The sequence below is a fragment of the Arachis hypogaea genome, chromosome 3 (genome assembly GCF_003086295.3).
Source record: "Arachis hypogaea cultivar Tifrunner chromosome 3, arahy.Tifrunner.gnm2.J5K5, whole genome shotgun sequence".
Classification (NCBI taxonomy): Eukaryota; Viridiplantae; Streptophyta; class Magnoliopsida; order Fabales; family Fabaceae; genus Arachis; species Arachis hypogaea.
In genome coordinates this window covers 111,049,630-111,059,504 of record NC_092038.1, presented here as the reverse complement: position 1 = coordinate 111,059,504, position 9,875 = coordinate 111,049,630, and the positions used below count along the sequence as shown (strand labels likewise).

The window sequence follows — 9,875 nt, the reverse complement described above, 5'->3', positions numbered from 1 at the left end:
GCTTCTTTAGTACTGTTGGATGCATTTTGCAATCCATTCAGACTCTGAGAGTTCATATTGACTTGTTGGGTTAATATTTTGTTCTGAGGTAGTATGGCATTCAGAGCATCAATTTCAAGAACTCCTCTCTTTTGAGGCGTCCCATTACTCACAAGATTCCTCTCAGAGGTATACATGAATTGGTTATTTGCAACCATTTCAATAAGTTCCTGAGCTTCTGTAGGCATTTTCTTTAGGTGAATAGATCCACCTGCAGAATGGTCCAGTGACATCTTGAAAAATTCAGATAGACCATCATAGAATATATCTAATGTGGTCCATTCTGAAAGCATGTCAGAAGGACACTTTTTGGTTAGCTGCTTGTATCTTTCCCAAGCTTCATAGAAGGACTCACCATCTTTTTGTCTGAAGGTCTGAACATCCACTCTAAGCTTCCTTAGCTTTTAAGGAGGAAAGAACTTGGCTAAGAAAGCTGTGACCAGCTTATCCCAAGAGTCCAGGCTATCTCTAGGTTGTGAGTCCAACCATGTTCTAGCTCTGTCTCTTACAGCAAGAGGGAAAAGCATAAGCTTGTAGACTTCAGGATCAACTCCATTGGTCTTAACAGTATCACAAATCTGCAAGAACTCAGTTAAAAACTGATAAGGGTCTTCTGATGGAAGTCCATGAAACTTGTAGTTCTGTTGCAGTAGAGAAACTAATTGAGGCTTTAGCTCAAAATTGTTTGCTCCTATGGCAGGGATTGAGATGCTTATTCCATAGAAGTTGGAAGTTGGTGAAGTGAAATCACCAAGCATCTTCCTTGCATTGTTGTTTGGTTCGGCCATAATTGTTTCTTTTGCTGCTTCCTTTTCGAAAATTTCAGTAAGGTCCTCTTCAGAGTTTTGTGCTTTAGCTGCTCTTAGCTTCCTATTTAGAGTCATTTCAGGTTCAGGATTAGCTTCAAAAAGTATGCCTTTAGAAAACAAAGAAAATATAGAATCCTCTATGTCACAGTATAGAGATTCCTTGAGGTGTCAGAGGAAAACAAGAATGGAAGGATGAGGTAGGTAAGGAAGAATTTGAACACACCAAGAGAGATGGAGTTCGAATTGACAATGGAGGAAGAACGTTAGTGGTTAAATAGAAAATAATAAGAGAGGTGGGAGAAATTTTCAAAAATTAAAAGAATAAAATTTTAAATGAATTTTTGAAAAATTGGTTGTGGTTTTGAAAAAGATAAGAAATAGTAAAACAAACAAAAAAATCAATTAGTTAGTTGAAAAAGATTTGAAAATCAATTTTTGAAAAGATAGGAAGTTTAGAAAAGATTTTTGAAATCAAATTTTTTTGAAAAAAAAAGATATGATTTAAAAAAGAAATGATTAAAAAGATATGATTGAAATTTATTTTGAAAAAGGATTTGAAAAAGAAATTTTAAAAAGATTTGATTTTTGAAAAAGATATATTTGAAAATATATGATTTTGAAAAAGATATGATTGAAAATATTTTATTTGAAAAGGATTTGATTTTTTTTAAAAAAATATAAAGATTTGAAAAAGATTTGATTTGAAAACAAAATTCCTCTCCTTGTGTCATCCTAGCGTTAAACGCCCAGGAGATGCATGTTTTGGGCGTTTAAACGCCAGTTTTCCTTCTTCACTGGGCATTTTGAATGCCCAGTTTTTTTCGGTAATTCCTCTGCTTTATGTTCTTGGATCTTCATTTTTCTAAATCCTTTATTCAAGAAGATATGTTTTCAATTTTGAAAAACAACAAAATGAGTCGAAACATATCATTCTTGGATCAAAACACAAGATATATGCAAGAACATTATGAACGTCAAGATGAACACCAAGAACAATCTTGAAGATCAAGATGAACATCAAGAACTCAATTTTCTTAATGAAAGAAAACATGGAGGACACCAAACTTAGATATATGAATGCAAGAATACATATGTAGAACATCATGCAATGCAATTCAATAAATCATGAAGATTAAACAAGGCAATTCATCAAGAACGACTTGAAGATCATCAAGAACACAATGCATGTGTTTCAAAAATTGCAAGATAATTAAAATCATGCAATTGACACCAAACTTAAAATTTGGCACTAGATTCAAACAAGAACCATGAAATATTTTTGAGTTTTTATGATTTTATGAATTTTTTAGATTTTTCGAAAATAATTCTGGAGAAACGAAAAAGAAGAAAATTTTTTTAAAGAAAATTTTTTTGAAAACTTTTTGAAAATAAAATAATGGTTAAAATAAGAAGAAAATTACCTAATCTAAGCAACAAGATGAACTGTCAGTTGTCTAAACTCGAACAGTCCCCGACAACGGCGCCAAAAACTTGGTGCACGAAATTGTGATACACAATGGCGCCAATAACTTGGTACGCACAATTATAATCTCAACTCTTTTTCACAACTTCGCACAACTAACCAGCAAGTACACTGGGTCGTCCAAGTAATAAACCTTACATGAGTAAGGGTCGATCCCACGGAGATTGTTGGCTTGAAGCAAGCTATGGTCACCTTGTAAATCTCAGTCAAGCGGATTCAAATGGTTATGGAGTTTTGATAATTAAAAGATAAAGAAACAAAAAATAAAGATAGAGATACTTATGTAAATCATTGGTGGGAATTTCAGATAAGCGTATGGAGATGCTTTATCCCTCTTGAATCTCTGTTTTCCTACTACCTTCATCCAATCCTTCATACTCCTTTCTATGGCAAGCTGTATATTTGGCATCACCGTTGTTAACGGCTACTTCCCGTCCTCTCAGTGAAAATGGTACAAATGCGCTGTCACCACACGGCTAATCATCTGTCGGTTCTCGATCATGTTGGAATAGAATCCAGTGATCCTTTTGCGTCTGTCACTACGCCCAACACTCGCGAGTTTGAAGCTCGTCATAATCATCCCTTCCCAAATCCTACTCGGAATACCACAGACAAGGTTTAGACTTTTTGGATCTCAGGAATGGCCGCCAATAAGTCTAGCTTATACCACAAAGACTCTGATCTTTCAGAATGGAGGGTTAGAGATATACGCTCGATCTAAGGTAGAACAGAAGTGGTTGTCAGGCACGCGTTTATATGTTGAGAATAGTGATGAGTGTCACGGATCATCACATTCATCATGTTGAAGTGCAAGCGAATATCTTAGAATAGGAATAAGCTTGAATTGAATAAGAAGCAATAGTACTTTTCATTAATACTCGAGGAACAGCAGAGCTCCACACCATAATCTATAGTGTGTTGAAACTCCACCGTTGAAAATACATAAGTGGTTTGGAGGTCGGCCAACCTCCCCAAATATGAAAATATGATATCTAGAATGTTTCTGATCTGGAGATGAAAATACAATAGTAAAAGGTCCTATTTATAATGAAAACTAGCTACTAGGGTTTACAGAAATAGGTAAATGATGCATAAATCCACTTCCGGGCCCACTTGGTGTGTGCTTGGACTGAGCATTGAGCTTCACACGTGTAGAGGCTTCTCTTGGAGTTTAAACGCCAGCTTTTATGCCAGTTTGGGCGTTTAACTCCAACTTTTATGCCAGTTCTGGCGTTTTGACGTTAGAAAAAGGCATAGAACTGGCGTTTTGATGCCATTTTACGTCGTCAAAACTCACGCAAAGTATGGACTATTATATATTGCTGGAAATCCCTGGATGTCTACTTTCCAACGCAATTAATAGCGCGCCATTTGGAGTTCTGTAGCTCCAGAAAATTCACTTCGAATGCAAGGAGGTCAGAATCCAATAACATCTGCAGTCCTTTGTCAGCCTCTGAATCAGATTTTTGCTCAGGTCCCTCAATTTCAGCCAGAAAATACCTGAAATCACAGAAAAATACACAAACTCATAGTAAAGTCCAGAAATGTGAATTTTTCTTAAAAACTAATAAAAATATACTAAAAACTAGCTAAATGATACTAAAAACTATATAAAAACAATGCCAAAAAGCGTATAAATTATCCGCTCATCAGAAAGCTACTCCCAAACCACTGGCAAGGAGAGGAACAAAACGAGCCTTAGTGGCAGAGCCATCTTTAACAACGGTTAAACCCTCAACAAAATGAATCAAGAGGATCATCAAGGTCGATGAAAAAGAGAAGGCTTTTCCAGCAAAGGACACTGCGCGGTTCAGTAACCACTACTGTATGTAGATGTTCCCCATTCTGGCAGAAAGGAACTAAAACAATGAGCACTTTCTCATCCTCCCAACCCAAATTGCTGAATTTGTTGAGCCCTGCATTGAGCGAAGACAATGTGGATTCCTACAGAGACAGCCACGACAGGTTAATCTATCATGGGTAGTTGAATTCTACTCCAACTTTCACTTGCCAACCCTGCAGTCTGTCTGTGTCCGTCAAAAGCAATTCCCCATCACAGAAGAGGCCATTCAAAAAGCTTTAGATCTTCCCCCTGCTCCAGAAAGACTGGACGCATTTCAAGAAGCCGCACTCAAGCGCCAGACATACCAATTTGACTGGGACGCCATTCTCAGAGTTATTGCACAATCTGGCAGCAGATGGATTTATGGATACCATCGTTCCCGACCTAAGGGAATATCGGCTTCCGTACTTTCCTTAAAAGCTCGAGTATGGGCGCAGATTATGTCCCATTACATCTTTCCGAGCACTCATGAGTCCTTCTTCACTGCAGACATTCCTCCTTCCACACCATAAGCACCTTCAACAAGTCAGCTGCTCCATCAGATATTGGAGAGGTTGGACCGACAAGAACAGAAAGTGAAGCTACGAGAGCGCCGCAATCAGCGCCGATTCAAATACCTCAAGGAGCTACTCAAAGGAAACCACAGACCTGATAAAGATCCAGACACTCCGTAATCCACTTCATTTATCAGCACAGGAAGCCATGACAGTCCCAATTGTGGAGATACTGCTACTAGCCCCCTTTTGTTCCTAACAGATGGCACCGAGGGCAGTGCAAAGCCTTAAGTGTGGGGAGGTCGGTCAGTACATGACTTTCGGAGGTAACTTCTCTTCGCTAACATCAATAAAGTAGGATATTTAGTTATTTTTCCTTTGATTAGGATAGGATAGATTATTTAATAATAGGTTATTTGCATGCATGTTCTATTTGGTTGAAATATAATGAGTTTCTTTTCAAAACCCTATTCTTGAAAATTTTCACTAATTTAAATCAAAACTTTTTGTGTTAAATTTGTTTGAAGTTGTAATTGGAACATGGTTTTTGAGCTAAAGAACACACAACTCGTGAGATTTTGAGCTTATTTATATGGTTACACTATTTAACCATAAATATTTTATTCTTGTGTGTTTACTTCTCTATGATTATAATTTATATTTTGTTTCATCCTATATGTCCAATGTTTAATGTGTTATATGCATGCATATGATTGAGGCCATTATTTGTTTAACTCACTTATCACAAATAAGCCTAACCTTTAAATTACATTTGTTAGCCACCTTGAGCCTTTTAATCCCATTTGTTTTATATTTTACCATATCACTAGCCTTAAAAAGAAAAAAAATTAATTATCCCAAATAGAATCTTTGGTTAGCTTAAGATAGAAATTGTGTGTTAATTAAGTATGGGAAAACTGTGGGAACAAGGGTTAATAAGGAAATGTGTCATGATAAAATAATGGAAATTTGGGTACCTACTTATGGAGATTCTTTCTCCCTTCCGTCTCTCTGCTTTCCTACTGTCTTCATCCAATCCTTCTTACTCCTTTCCATGGCAAGCTGTATGTTGGGCATCACCATTGTCAATGGCTACAGTTCCGTCCTCTCAGTGAAAATGTTCAACGCGCTCTGTCACAGCACAGCTATTCAGCTGTCGGTTCTCGATCATGTCGGAATAGAATCCAGTGATTCTTTTATGTCTGTCACTAACGCCCCACAATCGCAAGTTTGAAGCTCGTCACAGTCATTCAATCCTTGAATCCTACTCAGAATACCACAGACAAGGTTTAGACCTTCCGGATTCTCTTGAATGCCGCCATCAATTCTAGCTTATACCACGAAGATTCCGATTAAGGGATCCAAAAGATATCCACTCAATCTAAGGTAGAACGGAGGTGGTTGTCAGGCACACGTTCATAGGTGAGAATGATGATGAGTGTCATGGATCATCACATTCATCAAGTTGAGGAACAAGTGATATCTTAGAACAAGAATAAGCTGAATTGAATAGAAGAACAATAGTAATTGCATTAATACTCGAGGTACAGCAGAGCTCCACACCTTAATCTATGGTGTGTAGAAACTCCACCGTTGAAAATACATAAGAACAAGGTCTAGACATGGCCGAGAGGCCAGCCCCCATGATCTAAGATAGCATAAGACTACTCAAAGAAAGCTACTCAGATGTCTAATACAATAGCAAAAGGTCCTATTTGTAGAGAACTAGTAGCTTAGGGTTTACAAAGATGAGTAAATGACACAAAAATCCAGTTCCGGGCCCACTTAGTGTGTGCTTGGGCTGAGCATTGAAGCATTTTCGTGTAGAGACTCTTCTTGGAGTTAAACGCCAGCTTTTGTGCCAGTTTGGGCGTTTAACTCACATTCTTGTGCCAGTTTCGGCGTTTTACGCCAGAATTCTTGAATTGACTTGGAACGCCTCTTTGGGCCATCAGATTTTTGCTCAGGTCCCTCAATTTCAGCCAGAAAATACCTGAAATCACAGAAAAACACACAAACTCATAGTAAAGTCCAAAAAAGTAAATTTTAACTAAAAACTAATAAAAATATAATAAAAACTAACTAAAACATACTAAAAACAATGCCAAAAAGCGTATAAATTATCCGCTCATCACAACACCAAACTTAAATTTTTGCTTGTCCCCAAGCAACTGAAGATCAAATAAGATAAAAAGAAGAGAATATGCAATGAATTCCAAAAATATCTATGAAGATCAGTATTAATTAGATGAGCGGGGCTTTTAGCTTTTTGCCTCTGAACAGTTTTGGCATCTCACTTTATCCTTTGAAATTCAGAATGATGGGCTTCTATAGGAACTCAGAATCCAGATAGTGTTATTGATTCTCCTAGTTAAGTATGATAATTCTTGAACATAGCTACTTTATGAGTCTTGGCCGTGGCCCAAAGCACTCTGTCTTCCAGTATTACCACCGGATACATACATGCCACAGACACATAACTGGGTGAACCTTTTTAGATTGTGACTCAGCTTTGCTAGAGTCCCCAATTAGAGGTGTCCAGGGTTCTTAAACACACTCTTTTTGCCTTGGATCACAACTTTATTATTTCTTTTTCTTTTTTTTTCTTTCTCTCTTTTTTTTCGCATGTACTATCTTTTTTTTTTTGAATTCACTGCTTTTTCTTGCTTCAAGAATCATTTTTATGATTTTTCAGATCCTTAGTAACATGTCTCCTTTTTCATCATTCTTTCAAGAGCCAACATTCATGAACAACAAATTCAAAAGACATATGCACTGTTTAAGCATACATTCAGAAGTCAAAGTATTGCCACCACATCAAAATAATTAATCTGTTATAAAATTTGAAATTCATGTAATTCTTCTCTTTTTCAATTAAAAACATTTTTCATTTAAGAAAGGTGATGGAGTCATAGGACATTCATAACTTTAAGGCATAGACACTAAGACACTAATGATCATAAGACACAAACATAGATAAACATAAGCATAAAAATTTGAAAAACAGGAAAATAAAGAACAAGGAAGTTAAAGAACGGGTCCACCTTAGTGATGGCGGCTTGTTCTTCCTCTTGAAGATCTTATGGAGTGCTTGAGCTCCTCAATGTCCCTTCCTTGCCTTTGTTGCTCCTCTCTCATGATTCTTTGATCTTCTCTAATTTCATGGAGGAAGATGGAATGTTCTTGGTGCTCCACCCTTAGTTGTCCCATGTTGGAACTCAATTCTCCTAGGGAGGTGTTGATTTGATCCCAATAGTTTTGTGGAGGAAAGTGCATCCCTTGAGGCATCTCATGGATTTCATGATGAGTGGGATCTCTTGTTTGCTCCATCCTTTTCTTAGTAATGGGCTTGTCCTCACCAATGAGGATGTCTCCCTCTATGTTAATTTCAATTGAATTACAGAGGTGACAAATGAGATGAGGGAAGGATAACCTTGCCAAGGTAGAGGACTTGTCCGCCACCTTATAAAGTTCTTGGGATATAACCTCATGAACTTCTACTTCCTCTCTAATCATGATGCTATGAATCATGATAGCCCGGTCTATAGTAACTTCGGACCGGTTGCTAGTGGGAATGATTGAGCGTTGGATAAACTCCAACCATCCCCTAGCCACGGGCTTGAGGTCATGCCTTCTCAGTTGAACCGGCTTCCCTCTTGAATCTCTCTTCACAAATGTCTATGAGGACTTGGTCCAACCTTTGATCAAAGTTAACCCTTTTTGAGTTTGAAAGGGACCTCGGGGATCACCTTCTTCTTGGCCACAACTTCATAGAAGTGGTCTTGATGAACCCTTGAGATGAATCTCTCCATCTCCCATGACTCGGAGGTGGAAGCTTTTGCCTTCCCTTTTCTCTTTCTATAAGTTTTTCCAGCCTTAGGTGCCATAAATGGTTATGGAAAAACAAAAAACAATACTTTTACCACACCAAACTTAGAAGGTTTGCTCGTCCTTGAGCAAAAGAAGGAAGAAGAGAGTAGAAGAAGAAGAAATAGAGGAGATGGAGGTGGCTTTGTGGTTCGGCCAAGGGGGAGAAGTAGTGTTTAGGTTGTGTGAAAATGAAGGAGTGAAGAAGGGTTTATATGGGGTGGAGAGAGGGGTAAGGTTCGGTCATGTATGGGTGGGTTTGGGAGGGAAAGTGGTTTGAATTTGAATGGTGAGGTAGGTGGGTTTTTTGAAGGATGGATGTGAGTGGTGAAGGGAATAGTGGGATTTGATAGGTGAGGGGTTTTTGGGGAAGAGATGTTGAAGTGATTGGTGAATGGGTGAAGAAGAGAGAGAATGGTGGGGTAGGTAGGGATCCTGTGGGGTCCACAGATCCTGAGGTGTCAAGGAAAATTCATCCCTGCACCAAGTGGTGTGCAAAAACGCCTTTTCTGCCAATTCTGGCGTTAAACGCTAGGCTGGTGCCCATTTCTGGCGTTTAATGCCAGCTTCTTGCCCATTCTTGGCGTTAAACGCCAGTTTGGTGCCCCTTTCTGGCGTTAAACGCCCAGAATGATGCCAGACTGGGCGTTAAACGCCCATTTGCTACCCTTACTGGCGTTTAAACACCAGCAAGTTTTTCCTCCAGGGTGTGCTATTTTTCTTTCTGTTTTTCATTATATTTTTGCTTTTTCAGTTGTTTTTGTGACTTCCCATGATCATCAACCTATAGAAAACATAAAATAACAAAGGAAAATAGATAAATATAACATTGGGTTGCCTCCCAACAAGCGCTTCTTTAATGTCAGTAGCTTGACAGTGGGCTCTCATGGAGCCTCATAGATACTCAGAGCAATGTTGGAACCTCCCAACACCAAACTTAGAGTTTGAATGTGGGGGTTCAACACCAAACTTAGAAGTTGGTTGTGGCCTCCCAACACCAAACTTAGAGTTTGATTGTGGGGGCTCTGTTTGGCTCTGTTTTGAGGGAAGCTCTTCATGCTTCCTCTCCATGGTTACAGAGGGGTATCCTTGAGCCTTAAACACGAAGGATTCTTCATTCACCTGAATGATCAATTCTCCTCTGTCAACATCAATCACAGTCTTTGCGGTGGTTAGGAAGGGTTTGCCAAGGATGATGGATTCATCCATGCACTTCCCAGTCTCTAGGACTATGAAATCAGTAGGGATGTAATGGTCTTCAACTTTTACCAGAACCTCCTCTACAAGTCCATAAGCTTTTTTTTCTTGAATTGTCTGCCATCTCTAGTGAGATTCGTGCA

General features: G+C 38.5%; 1 non-coding gene across 1 annotated transcript; it reads left to right on the top strand.

Moving 5' to 3' along the window:
- Positions 1-326: 326 nt before the first annotated feature.
- On the top strand, positions 327-434 carry LOC112792971 (small nucleolar RNA R71). Its single transcript, XR_003197686.1, has one exon. It is a non-coding gene; the product is annotated as a small nucleolar RNA R71 (small nucleolar RNA).
- Positions 435-9,875: the final 9,441 nt, after the last annotated feature.